Source organism: Hippopotamus amphibius, chromosome 8, assembly GCF_030028045.1.
Source record: "Hippopotamus amphibius kiboko isolate mHipAmp2 chromosome 8, mHipAmp2.hap2, whole genome shotgun sequence".
Lineage (NCBI taxonomy): Eukaryota > Metazoa > Chordata > Mammalia > Artiodactyla > Hippopotamidae > Hippopotamus > Hippopotamus amphibius.
Window position 1 is genome coordinate 144045121 of NC_080193.1, and position 8268 is coordinate 144053388.

Below are 8268 nucleotides of genomic sequence, written 5' to 3' on the forward strand. Positions count from 1 at the left end.
GGAAGGTAGAATGGGGGAAATAAACGCCACAGAGCAGGAAAAAGAAAAAAGAATAAAAAGAATAGAAGACAGTCTAAGAGACCTCAGTGATAGCATTAAGCGTACCAACATTTGAATTATAGGCATCCCAGAAGAAGAAGAAAACAAGAAAGGGTCTGAGAAAGTATTTGAAGAGGTTATAGTGGAAAACTTCCCCAACATGGAAAAGGAAATAATTAACCAAGTCCAAGAAGCACAGAGAGTCCCATACAGAATAAACCCAAGGAGAAATACACCAAGACACATATTAATCAAACTAATGACAATTAAAACAAAGAAAAAATATTAAAAGCACCAAGAGAAAAGCAACAAACAACATATAAGGGAAAACCCATAAGGATAACAGCTGACCTTTCTACAGAAACTCTGCAGGCCAGAAGGGAATGGCAGGATATACTGAAAGTCCTGAAAGAGAGAAACCTACAGCCAGGAATACTCTACTCAGCAAGAATCTCATTCAGATTGGAGGGAGAAATCAAAAGCTTTCCACACAAGCAAAAGTGAAGAGAATTCAGCACCACCAAACCAGCCTTACAACAAGTGCTAAAGGAACTTCTCTAAGTAGGAAACACAAGAAAAGGAAAACACCTACAAATACAAACCCAAAACAATTCAGAAAATGGTAATTGGAACACACATGTCAATAATCACTTTAAATGTAAATGGATTAAATGCTCCAACCAAAAGACACAGACTGGCTGAATGGATACAAAAACAAGACCCTTCTATATGCTGCCTACAAGAAACCCACTTCAGACCAAGGGATACATATAGACTGAAAGTAAAGGGATGGAAAAAGATATTCCATGCAAATGGAAGTCAAAAGAAAGCTGGAGTAGCAATACTCATATCAGACAAATTAGACTTCAAAGTAAAAACTATTAAAAGAGACAAGGAAGGACACTACATAATGATCAAGAGATCCATTCAAGAAGAACACATCACAATGGTAAATATCTATGCCCCCAATATAGGAGCACCTCAATACATAAGGCAAATGCTAACAGCCATAAAAGGGGACATCGACAGGAACACAATAATAGTGGGAGACTTGAACACCCCACTTACATCAATGGACAGATCATCCAAACAGAAAATAAATAAAGACACACAAGCTTTAAATGACACATTAGACCATCTCGACTTAATTGATATTTATAGGACATTCCATCCAAAAACGACAGAATACACTTTCTCCTCAAGTGCACACAGAACATTTTCCAAGATAGATCACATCTTGGGTCACAAATCAAAACTCAGCAAATTCAAGAAAATTGAAATCATATCAAGCATCTTCTCAGACCACAATGCCATGAGACTAGATATCAATTACAGGGAAAAAACTGCAAAAAAGACAAACACATGGAGGCTAAACAATTCACTCTTAAACAACCAAGGAATCACTAAAGAAATCAAAGAGGAAATCAAAAAATATCTAGAAACAAATGACAACAAAAACACAACAACCCAAAACCTATGGGACGCAGCAAAAGCAGTTCTAAGAGGGAAGTTTATAGCAATACAGTCCTACCTTAAGAAACAAGAAAATGATCAAATAAACAACCTAACCTTATACCTCAAACAACTAGAGAAAGAAGAACAAAGAAACCCCAAAGGGAGCAGAAGGAAAGAAATCATAAAGATCAGAGCAGAAATAAATGAAAAAAAAAGGAAGGAAGCCATAGCAAAAACTAATAAAACTAAAAGCTGGTTCTTTGAGAAGATTAACAAAATTGATAAACCATTAGCCAGACTCATCAAGAAAAAAAGGGAGAAGATGCAAATCAACAGAATTAGAAATGAAAAAGGAGAAGTAACAATGGACACCTCAGAAATACAAATCATGAGAGACTACTACAAGCAACTATATGCCAATAAATTGGATAACCTGGAAGAAATGGATACATTCTTAGAAAAATACAATCTTCCAAGACTGAACCAGGAAGAAATAGAAACCATGAACAGACCAATCACAAGTACGGAAATTGAGGCAGTGATTAAAAATCTCCCAACACACAAAAGCCCAGGACCAGATGGGTTCACGGGTGAATTCTATCAAACATTTCAAGAAGAACTAACACCTATCCTTCTCAAACTCTTCCAAAATATTGCAGAAGGCAGAACACTCCCAAACTCATTCTACGAGGCTACCATCACCCTGATACCAAAACCAGGCAACGATGTCACAAAAAAAGAAAACTACAGACCAATATCACTGATGAATATAGATGCAAAAATCCTCAACAAAATACTAGCTAACAGACTCCAACAGCACATTAAAAAAATCATACACCATGATCAAGTGGGGTTTTTCCCTGGGATGCAAGGATTCTTCAATATACGCAAATCAATCAACGTGATACATCATATCAACAAATTGAAGGATAAAAACCATATGATCATTTCAATAGATGCAGAAAAAGCTTTTGACAAAGTTCAACATCCATTTATGATAAAAGCTCTCCAGAAAATGGGCATAGAAGGAAATTACCTCAACATAAGAAAAGCCATATATGAAAAACCAAAAGCCAACATCGTTCTCAATGGGGAAAAACTGGAAGAATTCCCTCTAAGAACAGGAACAAGACAAGGGTGTCCACTCTCACCACTATTATTCAACATAGTTTTGGAAGTTTTAGCCACAGCAATCAGAGAAGAAAAAGAAATAAAAGGAATCCAAATTGGAAAAGAAGAAGTCAAATTGTCACTCTTTGCAGATGACATGATATTATATATAGAAAACCCTAAAGACTCTACCAGAAAACTGCTAGCACTCATTGATGAGTTTAGTAAAGTAGCAGGATACAAAATTAATGCACAGAAATCTCTTGCATTCCTATACACTAACAACGGAAGAGCAGAAAGAGAAATTAAGGAAACTCTCCCATTCACCATTGCAACCAAAAGAATAAAATACCTAGGAATAAACCTGCCTAAGGAGGCAAAAGATCTGTATGCAGAAAACTTTAAGACATTGCTGAAAGAAATCAAAGACGACACAAACAGATGGAGAGACATACCATGTTCCTGGATTGGAAGAATCAACATCGTGAAAATGACTGTACTACCCAAAGCAATTTACAGATTCAATGCAATCCTGATCAAATTACCAATGGCATTTTTCACAGAACTAGAGCAAGAAATCTTACTATTTGTATGGAAACGCAAAAGACCCCAAATAGCCAAAGTAATCTTGAGAAGGAAAAATGGAGTTGGTGGAATCAGGCTTCCTGACTTCAAACTATACTACAAAGCCATAGTGATCAAGACAGTATGGTACTGGTACAAAAATAGAAAGGAAGATCAATGGAATAGAATAGAGAACTCAGAAGTAAGCCCAAACACATATGGGCACCTTATCTTTGACAAAGGAGGCACGAGTATACAATGGAAAAAAGACAGCCTCTTCAATAAGTGGTGCTGGGAAAATTGGACAGCAACATGTAAAAGAATGAAAGTAGAACACTTCCTAACACCATACACAAACATAAACTCCAAATGGATTAAAGACCTACATGAAAGGCCAGACACTATAAAACTCCTAGAGGAAAACATAGGCAGAACACTCTATGACATCCATCAAAGCAAGATCCTTTTTGATCCACCTCCTAGAATCATGGAAATAAAATCAAGAATAAATAAATGGGACCTCATGAAACTTAAAAGCTTTTGCACAGTGAAAGAAACCATAAACAAGACTAAAAGGCAACCCTCAGAATGGGAAAAAATAATTGCCTATGAAACAACAGACAAAGGATTAATCTCCAAAATATACAAGCAGCTCATGCAGCTTAATACCAAAAAAGCAAATAACCCAATCCACAAATGGGCAGAAGACCTAAATAGACATTTCTCCAAAGAAGACATACAGATGGCCAACAAACACATGAAAAGATGCTCAACATCACCCATCATCAGAGAAATGCAAGTCAAAGCCACAATGAGGTATCACCTCACACCGATCAGAATGGCCATCATCACAAAATCTGGAAACAACAAATGTTGGAGAGGGTGTGGAGAAAAAGGAACTCTCCTGCACTGTTGGTGGGACTGTAAGTTGGTACAGCCACTATGGAAAACAATTTGGAGGTTCCTTAAAAAACTACAAATAGAACTTCCATATGATCCAGTAATCCCACTACTGGGCATATACCCAAAGAAAACCATAATCCCAAAAGAAACTTGTACCATAATGTTTATTGCAGCACTATTTACAATAGCCAGGACATGGAAGCAACCTAAATGCCCATCAACAAATGAATGGATACAGAAGATGTGGCATATATACACAATGGAATATTACTCAGCTATAAAAAGGGATGAGATGGAGCTATATGTAATGAGGTGGATAGAACTACAGTCTGTCATACAGAATGAAGTAAGTCAGAAAGAGAAGGACAAATATTGTATGCTAACTCACATATACGGAATCTAAAAATGGTACTGATGAACTCAGTGACAAGAACAAGGACGCAGATACAGAGAATGGACTGGAGAACTCGAGGTATGGGAGGGGGCGGGGGGTGAAGGGGAAACTGAGAGGAAGCGAGAGAGTAGCACAGACATATATATACTACCAACTGTAAAACAGATAGTCAGTGGGAAGTTGTTGTATAACAAAGGGAGTCCAACTCGAGGATGGAAGATGCCTTAGAGGACTGGGTTTGGGAGGGTGGGGGGGACTCGAGGCGGGGGGGAGTCAAGGAAGGGAGGGAATACGGGGATATGTGTATAAAAACAGATGATTGAACTTGGTGTACCCCCAAGAAAATAAAAAAAAATTTAAAAAAATAATAAAACACACACACAGGGGCTGCAGCTATTACAAAGACAACTAGGCATCTTAGTAGGAAGGCATGAGGTGCTGAGCATGCAGCCTTCTTGGCTTCCCTACGCTGCCATCTGCTGTCCCATCAAAGCTGAGACGCGCCCACTCTGCATAGCCCACTGCCAAACTTCTGCACTAAACATCAGCTCCACCCAGCCGCACAAGGACATGTCTATATTGGATGTGGTACACTAAGAACATGAAACGTTTACAATGTTTTTAAGCATGGCATACTAGTCCAAATCGCATATGTTAATTGCTGATGAGTTTGGTCACAAATTGAGAACTTTTGTGTTTCATTGTTACATAAGCAGTGTGTTCCTTTTCAGTGATATAAGAAAATATCATTTCTTAATGCACTGTCTATGATGTCTAGGAGCACATCCTATAGAACATCTTGTACACAAACCATAATGTTTCACTTCATTTTGCATAAGCTTGAAATCTGAAATGGATACCATAACTTCTTTATAGTAAGAAAATCTTTGCTCAACAAAAGAACAAAGGATTCCATAAATTCAACATTTCAGTATATAGATTAAATATTTTAAAATAAAATGTTTTATAGTAACATTAAAACCCTCTCACAGCTCTTCTTTTTTTTTTTTTTTTTTTTTTAATATTTATTTAGGCTGCGCTGGGTCTTAGTTGTGGCATGCAGCATCTTTTTTTTTTTTTTTTAGTTGCAGCATGCAGACTCTTAGTTGCTGCATGAAAACTTGTAGTTGTGGCATGCATGCAGGATCTAGTTCCCCGACAAGGGATGGAACCAGACTGCTGCATTGTGAGCACACAGTCTTACCCACTGGACCACCAGGGAAGTCCCACTCTTCTATGTTTTAAAACAGATTGTAATAAACACTGCTCAGGACATGTATCTAACGACTGTCTTCACATAGAAGTTAAGGAATAGGTCAGAGTTAAGGAATAGATCAAGCACTTGGAATAGAACAAATATAATTACTTCTCTCCTCACAGGCTTTTTGCTTAATATCAATTTTCTAGTAGTTGTACTTGGAAAATTGTTTCTAAGTGCAATAATTTTGTTTTAAGATAAGAATATATTTCAATAACATTGATTGCCACCTAACTGAACAAAGAGTAAAATATTTGCACTGAAGCATATTTTTATGTTATGTAAAATCTAGATTTTAGATTTTTTTAAATCTTAAGGTTATATCAATAAAATATATTCTGGCTTACTGTCTTCCTAGTAAGTTGTGTCTTTTCTTTACAGAAGAAAAGACAATATCTTGGCGCATCCAAAATATTGTAGACACTCAATGAAGGGTGAAAGCTGACACCTTAGAGGAAAATTTCTTATTATTACCCATGAACTCTCAACATTAATAAAGATGATCATTTTAAAAAGGAGATGGGTGGAATAGAGAGAAGAAATGACTCAGTGCCATAAGGATAACAACTAGTTTTTTATTCTTGTTTTGACTCTACTGTGTTTCTTTGCTATCCAGACTATGCATTCTTTCACCGGGCTCTAATGTAATTATACATTCCCTTCATCAAGGCCTTAACTTTACATTTAGGATAAGAATAAATATCTTGAAAGGAGTGTACATGCAAAAGTAGTTCAAAAATGGTGCTAGATACTACCCAAGGCAATTTACAGAGTCAATGCAATCCCTATCAAAATATCAATGGCATTTTACACAGAACTAGAACAAATAATTTTACTTGTATGGAAACACGAAAGACTCTGAATAGCCAAAACAATCTCAAGGAAGAACAGCAGAGCTGGAGGAATCACACTCCCTGACTTCAGACTACACTACAAAGCTGCAGTTATCAAAACAGTATGCTACTGTCACAAGCACGCGCGCGTGTGCGCATGCGTGCATGCGGGCGCGCACACACACACACATAGATCAATGGAACAGAATAGAGAGCCCAGAAGTAAAACCACACTATGGTCAATTAATCTATGACAAAGGATGCAAGTATATACAATGGAGAAAATGCAGTCTCTTCAATAAGTAGCACTGGAAAGACTGGACAGCTGCATGTAAAAGAATGAAATTAGAACATTCTCTTACACCATATACAAAAATAAACTCAAAATGGATTAAAGACCTAAATGTAAGACCAGAAACCATAAAACTCCTAAAGGAAAACATAGGCAGAATACTCTTTAACATAAATCATAGCAACATGTTTGTGGATATGTCTCCTAAAGCAAAAAATAAACAAATGGGACCTAATTAGACTTAAAAGTTTGTGCAGAGCAAAGGAAACCATCAAAAAAAACACAAATATGCCAAAAATGTTTTTTTCTTCCACCTCCACTATTAAAATTGCTACACAAAAATTCACCAATTTTGTTAAGTTTTTTTTAATGCACGCTGATATGACAGCTGTCAGAATACAATCTAACAAAATTGTTTCAAATGAAGTTAAAGACAACTAAGTGCTACTGAGCAATCTTACAGAACAAACAGAATGAACTTTTTGGCCAACCCAATACATATTGGAATACTAGTCAGCCACAGAAAAGAATGAAATTTTGCCATTTGCAACATGGATGCACCTGAAGGGTATTATGCTAAGTGAAATAAGTCAGACAGAGAAAGACGAATACTGTATGATAGTACTTACATGTGGAATCTAAAAAATAAAACAAATTAGTGAGTATAACAAAAAAGAAGCAGACTCACAGATACAGAGAACAAACTGGTGGCTCCCAGTGGGAAGAGGGAAGGGATGAGGGGCAATCTAAAGGTAGGGGATTAAGAGGTACAAACTATTATGTATAAAATAAGTTACAAGGATATACTGTACAACACGGGGAATATAGCCAATATTTTATAATGACTATAAATGGAGTATAGCCTTTAAAAATTGTGAATCACTATATTGTACACCTGTAACATATAATATTGTATATCAACTATACATCAACAAAAAAGTGGTGCTAGAACAACTGAATATTCATATAGAAAATAAAGGAATCTCATGAGGGACAAAAATGAACCTGTACCTTTTCTCACATCATATGTTAAAATTAACCTGAAACAGATCATATACATGAGTGAAAATCTAAAACTGTTAAGACTTCTAAAAAAAAACTGTTGTGATCTTGGTTGAGAAAGATTTCTCAGACAGGACACAAAAAACATTAAACAGAAAAGAAAAAAATGATCAATTAAACTTCATTAACATTAAAAACTAAAAGCTTCTGCTCTTTGGAAGACAAAAATTAAGAAATGGAAAGAAAAAAAAAAAAAGAAAGAAAGAAAGAAAGAAAGAAATGGAAAGGCAAGCCAGAGATTGAGAGAAAATATTCACAATACCTATATCTAACCAGGGATATAATAAATTTGCTCTTACAAAATTCAATAATAAGAAAGCAAACAACCCATTAAAAATGTGAAATGACATAAACAGAC